This window comes from Erpetoichthys calabaricus, chromosome 18 (genome assembly GCF_900747795.2).
Source record: "Erpetoichthys calabaricus chromosome 18, fErpCal1.3, whole genome shotgun sequence".
Classification (NCBI taxonomy): domain Eukaryota; kingdom Metazoa; phylum Chordata; class Cladistia; order Polypteriformes; family Polypteridae; genus Erpetoichthys; species Erpetoichthys calabaricus.
Window position 1 is genome coordinate 36,635,778 of NC_041411.2, and position 15,490 is coordinate 36,651,267.

Below are 15,490 nucleotides of genomic sequence, written 5' to 3' on the forward strand. Positions count from 1 at the left end.
CTGACCAAAAGGCATCTGTGCCAGCTCAGAGGTAGTGTTTACATATGCACATATTTTATTTTGTTTTTGGTTTCTGTATTGACACTTTGAGTCTCATGAAAAAAGTATGGAATCTGCTAAATTCAACAAAATGACAACACATCATATTTGTCTATGTACCATGTCACCGCTGAGAAATCTCAATTATACAGTATATTGCCTATACCCTGGCAATGGATTGCTTTACAGAGCCATGTTTATTCTTGGCTTTATTTATTCTAGAGGTTTCAAGATGTTTCAATTTTCATATGAATGTGGTAAATGTGGCAATTTCAGATACATGTGGCACTGGTCTACGTGCCATGGGAGACCTCTATTCATGTCAATGTCCTCGTGTACTTTGCAGAACGTTTATTTTAGATTGGCTTCATATATAAAGCTGATTCAAATTTTATGTAAAAATAAAACATTCTGAGCTTTTCAATAACATTCAACACTTGCTTGTGTGTTCAGCAACCCGCCACCAAAAAACAAGTCTTTTGTAGTGTACTGTAGTTAATATTGTTATCAGCAATTCAAAGTAGTGATGCTCCGACTGATCATTTGCCAAGCTAAATCGGCTGATTTTCACTACAAATGATTGATCAGTAAACTATTTTTCCAGCATCTGCTTTATGGTAATGTAGTAGTAGTGCTCCTTTACACAAGGTATTACACAAGTTGAGCTAGCATGTGTGTCTCCTGTAAACAGAAAGCAGAAAGGCAGACTACCAGAGAGGGAAGACAAGAATTACAGTCTTCACATGAAAGATAGCTGAGTAATAAACCAAGAAAAAGGAATCAGGGGAGTTGTCCAGTACAATTAGACAAACAGCAAGAAAAGCTACTTTAATGAATTTAGACCTTTTTTATTTGGTAGGAATGGATAAACTGTAAGCCTGCAGTCTGCTTGGCTACATACACATATATACATACACACACACACACACACACAGGAACAGCTTGGATGAGGGAAACAGTTATGGTTGAAGAAGCTTACTGAAACAGTCTTTTAAACAGATAACTATAAAGAAACTGCACACAAATTATTTCACACTCCAGATCATAATTGCTGTGAACATGTGATCAAAACTGATGGTAAAAACACATATACAAACAAAACTGTATGCTGCAGAGAGGCATGTTTTTAAGGCAATTCACTCAGAAACATTACAAATTCAGGTTTTTAAAAGTTACTTAAATGATAGAAACACAACAAAACATACAATGCGATCAAGAACATGAAACATAAGAAGCATAAATACACTAATATTTAGTTAGAGCAAGTCGCAGTGATAAAAGAGGGCGACTATGTTACATAACCAAGACAAACAATGTGCAAAACCGAAAAGGATGGAAATCCTGTAAGTTGTAACAGTGCAACAAGCCTGATAAATTTCAGACACTGATGCAATAACTGAACCACAATTTCAAGTAAACAAGAAGGAAATAATTAAGCACCAAGTTCATATGAAGAAAACCTGATGAATAACTAGAACAAACTTCAAATATGACCTGTACTATACCTAAAATAATTGGCTAAAGAAATGCTTACATTTTAGTTTGCATGGATGCACAAATATACTGTAAGCATTTTTCCTCCCAAACCACACGATTCTGATGCCTAAGGTACAGCACATAATATGCCATTACTATTTAGCCATTCTTTTAAAATTTGTTTGCGCTATTTTACCAGCTCACAAAAAGTAAACAGAAAAAATACCACTTGAATTAAATGCAAAGAAATGAGGATCCTGACATTAGTGTGACTCACAATGTGAAAACATCCAGCTCAACCAGTGCCCCAATCTGCTCTACAGAAAAATGTTTCAAAGCCACTGGTGATGAGAAGTAAGTGGAGTACAGTTTTAAAGAGGGTGGTGACGCTTTTGGGATTTAAGCTTATTTGAATGCCTATGAAAGCTAGGAGGCCAAGAGGATTAGAGCAGTCACAATTACCAGAGGCTGTCCCAATGTTGGATGTCAATGTCTGGATACGTAAACCTCCCCTCTTACCAGATGAACAGCCATGCCAGAGTCTTCATTGTAGTACCACACACAAAAAAAAAAAAAAAAACCCAGTGAACAGAAAGCCCCCCTCCCCCCTCAATGAAAAGAGCCCCTTGAGACTGAATACTCCAGAAATGAACAGGGGAAACAATTTGATTAAAAGTGGAAACAGGCTGTGACAATGGCCATCAAAGCCCATCCAAGCACACATCGTTCAACCAAAGCTGTGACGGTGAAGCAAAAGGAAAGGAAAATGGGGGAGGGTGTGTACACTGCCACCCAATGGCTGGCAAACCCATCTTGAAAGACCAGCACAAACACTGGCCTTTGTCAGTCTGATCACTTTATTAAAGCCCAAACTCTCCTTCTGTATCAGCAAGCATGGCCTATTAACTATTAATTCAAAAGCACTTGTTTTGAATAGTGTCACGTTTTGACTATCATTTATATTAAATAATCTGCTTATGTAGCAATGCCATCTGAATGGCAATTTATTACAACTTTTCAAACATAATGGTCTTTGCTCCAAAAAATGATTAATGTGCAGAATTTTGTCAAACCAAATACCTTGATTTTATTTTCTTATTCTTTCTAATGAAGTTTAACAGATGGAATTATTGTTTTGTATTGCTAGATTCACAGTCTCCTTTGTAACACAGTGTTTTATTGTAACTGAAAGGCTTGTGAATAGAAAGAGTCTGCCCTTTATTATCAATCACAATGTTTATGAATCTCACATGTGCGTGATTGTGTCCATCTTCTTACAAGGCATAGATGAGTAGTGGTTTCTGAGCTGTACAAAAGTGTGTCAACTTCACTATGCACTTTGCACGTACCACTCTGTATGCCGAGTGCTTGTATGCAACACTTCTGTACTTGAGAGTATAACCCAGCAAGCAAGGAAAGAGGCTTGTAATTTTAGGTTGGCCTGTCTTACTCTTCTTATTATGTCAAATTCATTTTTTAACCTACTGCTGCCTTCTACCATTGACCCTACATGTCTAGCTCTGTCTGATGTCGCTAAGGTATATCATTGTCACTACAGTCCATTTGTAAGCCTCCTAATGCTTGATAAATTACTATTTTCTTTCAAGTCCTGCTTAAATGTGCCTCTCCTCTGTTTGCATTCAAGTTTCCCTGTATGCAATACAGTATCCTACCACTACACCTTAAATTTCCTTGGCTTTTCTTGCTGTAAATCAGGCTTCTGCATAAAGGTTTCTGTGTACTCGTATATCCTTAAATCACTGTTAATATAACATGCTTATTGCAAGTGAGCCCTTGTGTGCTTTATCTCTTATATATATTTCTCTTCTGGTTCGTCCTGCTTCCACTTCAAAACCGGTCCCGCCCACACGCAGCCGACACGGCATTTCTCGATTCCTATTCGTCCTCTTCCATGTCATGCACTATACTGGCCTGCTGAGCGTAATACATCCAACAAGTACTCAAGGTGCTGCCACAACAGTAAAGTAGCTTTACCAACTTTGCGGGAGCCACCTGTGTCTTTACAACAGCTTCTTACACAGCAAACATCAGAAGCTATAATTTATCGTGAACACATTCAAGAATACAACTCTTCTCTAGTGTTTGCTTCCATGGGTTCCCAGATAACTCAACCTCCTGGCCACGGACCATACTATTTTAAAATACACGGGCAAATTTATCACCAAATCTCTCCACTATACACTAACACTTCTACCTCTCCAGGATATGGACAGTTGTATGTTTTTGACACAGCGCAAGCTACTGAAATACGCTTACAAAATAAAGCAAACTCTGCATGCAGCGAAAATGTACTTCTCCAGCTAGATTCCATGCTCAGAACCATCAACCCCTTCGCTAAATCATACAAACACATGCATGAAATCGCTCAGTCCAATCCAACAGCATCTGTACGAATGGTTTTCAAGGAAAACCCTAGGCAGGATTTACGACGATATAATGCCCCGACATGTCACACCGATGTTGCAGCGATTTTCGTCTGAGAAGATGGCGATACGCCTGCCGAAAGGGACATTTGCATCTATCCTATTGGCAACTCCTGTAAACAGATTTCCACGCTCAATATGAATTGCGATCCTATGGTTTACCCACTTTTACTCCCTTACGGAGACATTGGCTGGCACAAAGATTTACAACATGTTCCCGATAAAAGAACAGCCAAGCGAATAAGGCTTACTCAATGCCAATTTTACGCGTACAGATTAGCAATGAGGAATACATTTAGTATTTTACACTCCAGCAGCAAACTATTCCAACAGTACGTTGTAGATGCGTATGTTAAAACAGAGGGCGCGCGTCTCAACTATCTCAGATTACATCAACAAGATCTGCGCGTGGAACTGTTAGACGCACTGCAAGCAAACGCTGAAAATAACAACGTACGTGTAGGCAAAATGATTATATTACCATCCACATTTCCAGGAAGTCCAAGATACATGCAACAAAAATATCAGGATGCCATGGCCACCGTACGTAAATTCGGAAAGCCGGATTTATTTATCACTTTCACATGTAATCCTGCTTGGCCGTAAATTCTACATGCACACTGCGTCTTTCAAGAAGTATTTCTTCTTGATTTCTGAATTCCTTTCTCACTGTCTTCCGTTCCTATTCTTACACCGGCAGGCGTCGGCTTGTTGAAAACAATAGTTTGAAAGTCTGTTAATTTCCTTTACAGGGACAAACATTTGAAAATACATAACTTCTTGTGGGTCCTACCTTTTCATCTCACCTCAAAGACAGGATCAAATCCTAAACCAGTATATTGCAATTATAGACTTCAGGTGGACAAAGGCTACAGGCAAGCTGCTAAGACATCAATATTGCTGCTACTTCTTTGTCTTGTCTGTGTTTTAATTTTAAATTTTGATTTTCATTCTAATTCTATTTTTAATTTATTATTTGCACTTCATGTTGTTACACTGTGGACCCTGAGCTTCGCAATTTCTTCTATCTGTATACATTTATCTGGCTGAGTTGACAATAAAGTTCGCTTGACGCTTGATTTAAAAAGGAGTTCACCTTTAATTGTGTTCATTTTCACTACAAGTGTTAAAAATGAGCTCAGTCACCAAAAACAACATGCATATTTGCCTTAACAAACACAGCCTGCACATGCATGTTGTGTCCTTATAAACAGGTTGTCTTTCCACTCTCCGCCAAGTACTGTTCATAAATGCATGCTGCTAAGCTGCTTGTGTTTTCAGATAATGCAAGCTCTCCATCTTACAAATCCCATATCCCTTTCCATTACAAAATCTTGGCAGGAACCCCAAAATGTGCATACATAGAGTTTGGAAGGTTTTAACATTCAACTTGTAGAATTACCATTTATGAATTGTATTTCTAAACGCTTGTGTTCAGCTCATCTATAGTCCAGAGGTGAAGGACTGTGAGAGACTGTGTGTGAGAATAAAACATTAATGACAGGTTGCCTCATATAAATCAAGTCTGGCCTCATGTTTGATCAAAAACAGCATCTCACACCGTAGCAAAAAAGGACACAAGATTCAAATTGCTCTCCTAATTGACAAGTGTTTATGGTTTACAGTGACACAAACAGCATTTCTAAAGCTACCACACAAGCGATGCCCAAAGTTCTTTATTATCTTGCAACTCACATATGCCTTTAAAAGTATTCAAATGTTCGACAATGTGTTCTCAAGCCACAAATACCTTGAACCAAAGTCAACAACTTCTTCTGGACAGAAAGTCACTTTATTTTAGGACATAAACATACAAATTCGGCAAACAGCAATTTAAATTACAATAAAAGCAAGTATGATTCAATAACTCAGATGGCAAAGGTTCTCTCTCCTTCTTTCACCTTCTCACTCCTGTTGACTCCAGTTGAATATACAACCATAACTGATACACAGGCACCGAGTCTATGACTGGTCCTGAAATGAAGTAGTAGGAATCACTTTTTAACGTTATGCATTTGGAATTCAAAAAAAGATAATGCTGATAAATAGTCGTGTAGTGGTCAACATGAAAGTTATGTGAAAAAAGAACACATATAATTAGTAATAAACTTAAATAAGACTTCATAGGTGAAGTGGCATCAGACATTCTTTCTGTTTTTAAAACAAAGATTAAGGATTTAATCTAACATCAAGATTAAAAAAATTTTCATTTGAATATGTGATGTAATTACTAGCAAGCAATTTTAAGTTATCCTTGCATTTGATTAACATTATTTATTTCTCAGTACAGAGTAGCAACAGATAGCAACGTATAACTTAAAAATATGAAAATATGACAACGAAGCATAGAAGAGTTAGTCTACACTGCGATTCAGACTGTAGACTATCTCAAGTCTCAACATCTCATACTACACCTAGTAAAGTGGAAGGGACACCTTTGAACTTTTGAGCAATGATCAAATTTGCTATATTATTTCCAAAATGGTATAATTATTATTAAAAACGTAATACAAAAAAACAGCACCACCAACTAAAATATGTACAGGACAAATAGCAAATAAAAGCCAATTCAGAGATTTCACATGTGAAAGTCAGGGAATGTTTTCCACTAAGCAGTAATGTAACCCTGGCCTCTCGCCTCATGTCGTTATTCAAAATTTAAACAGAAAGGATATGATCAGCGCAGCCAGAAATAGCATTTTACAGCTGGGTTGCACTTTTAGCAATGCAATTAACCTAATGTCTTTAATTTGCTGCTTATATTAACAAAACAATCTTTTCACGGCTTTCTACAAAAATCAAGCAGTAAATTAACAGTAACCACACATTTCCTCCTAAGCCTCCAACTGGAAATGTACACAAAGGAAATGAAATGGCAAAGTGTGATATCACAAATGGAACTGCTGAAAACAAATACAACAAAATTCCTTTCTAGTAATAAGATTTGATGATGTACAGTAGATAAATATCTTTCAAATTTAAAAGCATGACTTGTAACACAATGTACATGTGAAACAAAATAAACTCAGATGATGCCAAAATGCTACCAGATTATATATTTTCATATTCCCTAAACAACAAAAACTGAATCTTTCAACAGTAGTATCAAAGCCAGAGGCATTGTTCTGCAATCGGAATGACTCTGCAAAAATCAGAATGGTTGCCAGGTATGTGAATATTTTAATTGCCCAAATACAAGATTCCATTTAGTTTTCAGCTGCAATTATCTCATTGTAGGTTGTGAGGGATATAATGCAAACTAGTCATTGTGAAAGAGTTTTCATAAAATACCTGTTGTATCCACCAGTCAGCCAAAAGTATCTCTTTTTGTTGTAGTTGAATTAAACAAATTCAGTTCCTGGGGGCTAAAATTGCAGATTACGGCTCTGGCCCTTCTAGCCAATCAAATGTTCAAAGGCTACTTTGCTTTTTCTGTTGGGACTGGCAATGGGTGACCAGGTAGTTGGTTACTTAAGTTGTTATTCTATTCCAAACACTTTATCAAATAACACCAATGACATACCCAATACGTACTACATTTAAATTATTATTCTTAACTATAATATTAATGCAATAACATTTTAAGAGTAAACTTTTCTAAACAGTAACATCACAAAGTAAACAGTCATTGCCCGTTGTACCTTATTTTTACCTTAATCCGAGCTACATGATTCCACAACAATACTGTAAAGGTTGCTCGCTAACTTTTAAAAGCAACATTTTAAATCAGGTTTTTTTTTTTTTATTTAAGTGACTTTTTGAATGTTCTGCTACTTCCTATAAATGACAACGTCATCAGTTAGCTTCTGATTTTGAGCTATTCTTGTTTTGGTCTTACAACAAATGCTGTCATACATCTGTCCAGCTAAGTTCACCACTTTGCTCAGAGTTTGTTGACTGTGACTCTCAATGCATCTGTTTAGAAGTTTCCTATATACTGTAGCAGCAAAAATATAACAAACAAAACCATTGACTGATCAGTACTAATTAGCAGCAGTCAATCACAACAATACTGCGGTAGGCTGGCACCCTGCCCGGGGTTTGTTCCTGCCTTGCACCCTGTGTTGGCTGGGATTGGCTCCAGCAGACCCCCGTGACCCTGTGTTAGGATATAGCGGGTTGGAAGCTGACTGACTAACTGACAATCACAATAATATCCTCTCAAAACAATCTGATGCGGCCAGGACATGACGCTCTCCACATTTACAACCAACATGCCATATGAATTATGTAAAATAAAAGCAAGATGCAATACTACTGCAGTTTACTTTGCAAATTTTAGTCCTACATAAAGACAATTCTTTTTGAAAACATTTTTATGCAGCTAAGAATATGAAATATTAGGACTTGCATTTTTTACCCTGAATTTGAACAGTTAATTAATAAATTAATTCACCAGTAATCATATGCATTGTATATTAATTCCTTTACTTATGGTTTGCTTCGTTCAAGGTATTAAAAATAAGAGAAGTAGTAGTAGAAATTGATACTTTTTTATCATGTACCAACTCAAGGTTAAAGTGTCAAATTCCAAATGCAAAGTGTAACTTTCTTAAATTTTTGCACTAACTTTTTTTAATTGAACTGCAATCCTGTAACGTAATTGTTTGAATGTCAAAAGTCACTTTATATTCCCCTTTGCACCTGCTTCTTCCAATACAAGCGTGAAAGAGAGAGTGAACAGGTGAATATCACGTGGGCAAGAACAGAAGAGGAAAGCATCTTTCAAACCACAGTTCCCAAAGTTTAAGCATCAATAAACTATGTCTTTCTAGTGCTGGGCGGTATGACCAAAATTATACCTGTTTCACTGTTATCAACGGTATTTTTTTCCCACGCATGAGTGGATGTTAACCACATTTTCAACTTCAATTACTGCAGTAGACTGGCTAAGAATCACCTTATTCCACTGTCATGAGAATTGTACATTGTACAAAAAAACATTTTAATGTGCACACAAGTATTAGTACAGGTTTGCATGGCCCCATAAAGTGATCGTTTTCAAGGGGGTGGCATTAATGAAGAGAAGGAATCACACTGCATGACAGTTGCAGTCAAAATATAGAACCTTTTTTATTGAACAAATTTTGCAAAAAACTTAGAACTAAAATTTTGACAACATATTTTCAACCATCCAAAGAGGCATTTAGACTTGGTAAAATATCCAGAGGTGCTTGTCAAAAGATGTATTGCACTGAATATGTCTTAGAAAAGGAATAAATGGTAAATATTTTTTGTAAACCAACTACACTTTCTGTTAATGTTAACAATCTCTGTCCACCGATACGTTAGCTATATGGATTGTAATGGCGTTGTTTATCTCGATCCACCGCTTGCTTTTTTTGTCATATCTAGTACCTCTAACAAACGTGTCTACAAGTGACGTCTTAGTGACGAATCTTAGATCCGTACATTCATGGTACTCCAAAGCTTGTTTGTGGCGAAGGTGGTGCAGCAAATTGCTCGTGATGCCGCCTCTGGTGACAACTTTAGCTCGACAGCATTTGCAGTAAATAGTTGTTTGGTCCACATCCGACCTTTTAAAGCCAAAGTATCTCCAGACAACAGACACGGTTCCTTTTTTCGGCAAAAGTTCTTCTGTGTCATTATGTTCAACTTTACTGTCTGCTACAGCTTCAGCTTCAGAATGTTCTCTGTCCATTTTCACCGCGCAATACCTCCACTAACACATGTACTCCGTTGCATGCGTGTTTAGCGGTGTAGCAGTGAAAAAGGTCCCCCCTTAAACAGTTTCCCGCTGCGCCACGTTCCGAACATCGTTTAGGCTATTTAAACCGGTATTGCAGTATACGGAAAATTCATATCATAACAAAAATAATAAATGGTTTCCGGTATGAAACTGTATACCTCCCAGCACTATGTCTTTCAATATACTGTACAATGAGCTAATGAGCCACAAAGCTACTCGTTTTACTAGCTATAATGGAAGTTCAGCCTATCAAGTTGGTGGTTTGCCCATATCAAACATATCCATGACCATGGCCAGTCCAACATATTCTGATGAAGTGCTTGCGAATCTTTCAGCACACCCAGCAGTAGAATTGCTAGCATTTGTTGTTGCGGTGTTGCTGAAAATTTCTGTGTGAAGTTCCAGATTTTCAAAACTCTGAAATGTTTTGAAATTCTGCTTGTTGGTCTGACCATGCGACTTTTCCAGGTGCAGCAGGTTAATGTGAGGAGAACCCCGGGTGGACGACAGGAGATGTATGCAGGTGCCATAGTACTGCATGCAGTGGAGCAGCCTAGAAGGCATGAGTCGGGAGCTCGAAGGATTTTCACACAGCAGAAAAGAATGAGACAAGTTTGCCACGGGCTGGTGGGTGTGCGTGACGGAGTCAAGCCCACAATCATTTCCAGTGTGGACTTCTGTTCCACAGTATGTATATATGTATGTTCTGAAGATTGGTTTCAATAAATAACCTCTTCATTCAGGGGTATGTGTATTATGATAATGTCCCCAGATTTGGACTAGTTAACTTATTGTGGCAAAAATGCTAAGAACAATTAAATTCTTAATCACAATTATTTATATGACAATCAATTTCATCATTGTGACAGACCTAAGTATCTACTTAGTCATTTATTACAGTCATAAAATGTAACCAATGTTTCTTTTCAAATTAGAGTTACCCTGTTGTGACAACTTCATTTGAACTTTTCAAACTTTAAAAACTCAAAGCTTAAACTTTGGAAAGAACTCAAAATTTGCAAAAGTCTTCCTTTGTAAGCCATAGATACATTTGCCATATTTTGTGAACTTCTGAGGAGTGGTTTGGCTGTTGCTGGAATCACCTTTAAAAACTCTGGACTTTAACAACTCAAAGCCACCCAAATGACTAATCAGCTTGTAAGATTTGAGTCAAGTGTAAGTTGTCTACAAAATTTGATAAGAACCAGACCATTCACTCTTGAGTTACATTGTTCAGAAATTACTACCACGGACACCCAAACACACATCTTGCCAAAACTGCTCAAATCAACCACATTCTTCCATTACAAACCTGAAGTTTTTTTTTCTGAAAAATATACATGAAAAAATTGAGAAAATAATCATTGCAGAGGCTGTAACTGTATAGACTAAAGTCTTTTGACATAAAAAAACACTAGATATTTTGGAAAATAATTCTTTTGCCAATGTAGATTGTGGTACTCTGCTCAGGAAGCCTCCGTAACTTGCAGAAAATACTGCCAGTCATCTTTTATTATTATTATTATTGTGTGAAGACAAAGCTAATGATACTGTAGGATGTTTAGACAGAACTGATTCCTACATTAGTAACTTTGGTCTACCACTGCCCCACATGGCCACTCATGTCTTAAACATGTACACGTAATACTTTAGGTTTCAGGCTGAGGAAAAACATTTGTAATTTTCAAACAGCAATGCTGATTTCATCTCAAAACTTCTCAAATGTTATCACTTTGCATGAAATGTTTGACGTGACCAAGTATCCCCACCCCACCACAGAATATGGGGATGGAAAAAAAAAAAGTCATCACAGAGATGTACATTTGTGTCCCTCAAATGTTTAGAATAATAATAAGCACTCTACATCGCTAAAACTACTCAAAACATTTGCCTCTTTTTAATGAAAACGCTGGTTCTATAACTCAATTTTCATTAATTTACTTTATAAAAAATAAAATAGAAATCTCCAAACACCAAATGTAGCCAACTCAACAGCCATCACACCCACCCAGCAAAAAGGGGTGTTTACTTACAATTATTTCTGACATACTCAGGCCTACCATGTGGTCTTTGTAATTATTGCCAGAAGCAATATTTCAGCTCATTGGTTCATTTGCCAGTTGATTCAACTGCACGTCAGATGCCAAGATTCAACGGGTCAGGAAAAAGAGTCTGTTGACTTACTGTTTCATTCAGTATTTCAATTGAGCAGTTTGTCTGTTCAGTTTAACGGTAGGGATTCTAACATAAATCCCTCTCTATTTAGAAATATAAACAATGACTCTGCTCTAATTTTTTTGTTTTTTTTTATTTTATGGTAACACACAACAATTTAATTAAGTATAAAATATACAATAGGCATTATATAGAGTGGTGACACACAATGTGGCATACACAGTTGCCAAGTGAAAGCAGCATCTTGGGTTCTAATCCCGGGCCTGCTTGTTGTCTTTTGCCTATTCTTGTCATATATGCATGGATCGTTCTCCAGGTGCTCCAGTTTCCTCCCACATCCCAAAGACACACAACTTATGCCTGTGTCGGGGTAAGGGGTTCTGTAATGTGCTCCACTCCCCAGCAATCCTGAATTGGATTAAGCAAATGTCAGTCTTCTGTTATGCTATAATGCATATACAAATTACTATGAACATCAGAAATGACACTGCAGGATGTTGTGACGGTATTCATAAAGTGTATTCATTTAGCAAAGTAAATCTTTTAGAAATACCTAATGTTTTAATACCTTTCTTGTTCTTAACTCATTTTAGAAATATAATGGATCACATTGTTTCCTTTAATAAAATATTTTAAAAACTTATTAACATCAAAAAGTGGAAGTGACTCCATGTATCAGTCAAAGTTGTTTGTTAAGTCATTCATTAGCATTTCAGTTCATTATTTCGTAATGACGACAATAGTGTATTTTGGTGCAACTTTCAATAAAATTATTTATGGTACGTTAATTCGGAACTGATACATTTTTTTATAATCTGGTTACAGGCTTTTTTTTTTCTTTTACTTTTGAACAAAATCATTTTTGTTCAAGTTCATTTGCCCTCTTTTGTCGTCATTTGTAATTTCTTCTGTTCATGCAATCTCTTTAACAATCTACTAACTGTAGTATTTGCTTTGCAATAGAGGTTTATTAAAAAAAAACTGCCAAACGTAAACGATCATACAGAAAAAATGGATTTGAATTATTGAACAGTTCGGATACCCCCTATAGAGAAGTATGCACCAAAAAAATTCCTAACAAAGAATTCGGTGTCTAGGTAGTTCTTGTCACTGTGTGGCTTTTCGAGGACAGAGCACAATGCTGTTCGCAGGGATCCGCCGCAACAGGGATGCCCCTGACTTGGCGCGACACATGTTGTGAAATCGCAGTTCTTGTGGCTGCCTCTAAGCCCGCTTCATTGCGAAACACCGTTTCCACGTTACAACAAACTTTGCACGCGCTCTTCTCACAACACGAAGGCGAAGAGAGGCGCGCGCTCGCTGCCTTCATTGCCTCCCTGAATAACGACAATCGCTGACACTACCGGATTTTCTGAACCATGAATGAAGAGTTTTATAAAGTGTAAAATTCCACGAAAAGCAAGATGCGTTCCCCATTCTCACGGTTAGTCCTTAAAGAGTAAAACGTACGCTAACAACAAGCTCAAGTTCGCTGACACACATACACTTGCACCCCAAGCACAAACTGTCATCACAAGTCGGTGGAAAACGCGCTGTTCCGGCAGCACACTGACGCAGAGGAAAGCGCTACGCTAAACTAGTGAGCTTTCGCTCTCACTTGGAAGCATCGGTCAAATAAAATAAAAACAAACGGTGGGGAACGGCACTGTTCTTTTGCTAATACAGATCGCGCGGCTCTGCTCGAGAGGCATTTTTAAGTTGAAACAGATAACGCACTCCGCTCAACACCGAGTCCACACTGTAACACAGATCAGTACGCTACTACGTACTTTTTGGTGGTAATATCTCGATCCAAATCACTGATGTCCTATTAGGCATACACGCTGACAAGTACCAGAGTAAAACGGGAAACGAACAGTGAAAAGAAAATTATCCCCAGCCCCCAAGCAATCTCGTTACAAACCTAAGTTGCGGACGCGCCAGTCGCACAGACCCTACCGCTCTACCCCCACCTCCCTTTCTAAAAATATTAAAAGAAGCTTTCAGCACTGGACAGAAAAATATACAAAAAAAGAAAAGTATAGTTGAGTACCGCGAATAAGGATCCCCGCTTGGGATGATGGGGTCCCAGTTGCCGTGCTCACCTGCTCCGAGTTTTTTTTTTTTTTTTTTTTTTTTTTTGAAGCAGCTTTTTCAAAGCCGTCCTCCCTCTCCTCCGCTCCCTTCCAATATGGCACGGCCTGTGTATGCGCATGCGCCGCGACTTCGGCTCACATTCACTTTCACGAGAGACGGAGCGATCCAAATAGCGGCGGGGGAAATTTACTTTATTCATTTAGGGGACAAGCAAAATAAATAAAATAATAATAAAAAAAAAACTGAAAGTATCTGCGGTGTAACGGCTTTCATTACAACTACTTGCCAAATGGAAGAAACGCGCCATGATTTAACTGAATATATTTAAATACACGCTTTGTGACAAAATGCGTATTGTCGTGGATTTTAATATTCAAGTAAATTCGACTTTTCAAATCGCTTTTACATTGGATTCCATTCCAATCTGGTATTAAATAAAGTGGAAACTGCAGATAGGAAAGTGAGCCGGTTAGCGACGCTTTCGCTGGGTTTCTCTTGGTATGAACCGCATTCTGTGGATTTTCCAGTAGGTTCCAGTAAACCTGCGCTGGAATTTAATTATTATCACCAGCAGCACCAACCTACGCAAGGCAAGAAACCGCAACACAAAACGAACTGGCTGTTTGTGTAGTAAGTCTTGCATTTTAACAAATGATATCACATCATCAATGAAATTAATTAATTAAATAAAGATACAATAAGCCGAACTCTTGTTTTTTTGTTTAAGGAGTATCCTGGAATCGATCATCAGGCGCAAGCCAGGAGCCAATTCCAGGCGGGACGCCAGTCCATGTTGTGACAATAGATGCGTACAATTAAAAACATTTTGTTAACAGTAAATACTCCAAATAGTCCATTAAAGTCGACACATTTTATTTTGAAATTAATACATTAATTTGAAAATCTGAGAATTGTATTTTACCGCCCCTCGACAGTTGTTCCATTCTGTTGATTTTTTTTTTCTTGTTACTTCCACTAATGGTAATATTTAATCCACTTCATTGTTTTCAACGTACTGAATTATAACATTGCGTCTCTGTTAAGACAATGTTATGTAGTTCATTAACTCTGAACTGAATGCAAAAGGCCCAATACAAAATCCACACTTGATTGGTTTCCCAAATAGACATCCAACTAGATCGTTCATTGGCACTAAGAACTAGTTTCTGTTCCCTGGCACATGTGCAACATACTTGTGGTACAACATGTGTCTGGGTGGAAATAACGTTTAAACAACTGTTCACTTTCTCAAAAATAGACTTGCTATTTTCATAATAAAATTATTTCCATTCTTCTTACATAGTAAAAAATACAGCTCAATAAAGGTTTTATATTGTATTTCTATCTGTGCTACAATGTTCCGTTTCACTTTGATTTGTTTTACTTCTAAGGCTGGTAATATCTTCATCCGCTGTTGCGCTTTTACCAAATAGACATTCTGTGGAAAGGTGGCAACGGACAAAAGATTTGAAAAAAAAAAGCGTTAATATATATATATGTATTTTTATAGATGCCAAACAAATCGTAAAACTAAAGGAACTAAAGACAC

The 15,490-nt window shown here is 37.4% G+C and overlaps 1 protein-coding gene across 4 annotated transcripts in view; it reads right to left on the reverse strand.

Annotated features, from left to right (window-relative positions):
- sfmbt1 (Scm like with four mbt domains 1) overlaps window positions 1-14,059 on the reverse strand; it is a 107,967-nt gene extending 93,908 nt beyond the window's left edge. For 3 of the 4 annotated variants that reach the window (XM_028824695.2, XM_028824694.2, XM_028824692.2), the window contains exon 1: window positions 13,898-14,058. The gene's annotated coding sequence lies outside the window, so the exon portion shown is untranslated. Of the gene's footprint in view, window positions 1-13,897 lie in introns of all 4 variants that reach the window. The other variant, XM_051921296.1, reaches the window with a different exon arrangement.
- Window positions 14,060-15,490: the final 1,431 nt, after the last annotated feature.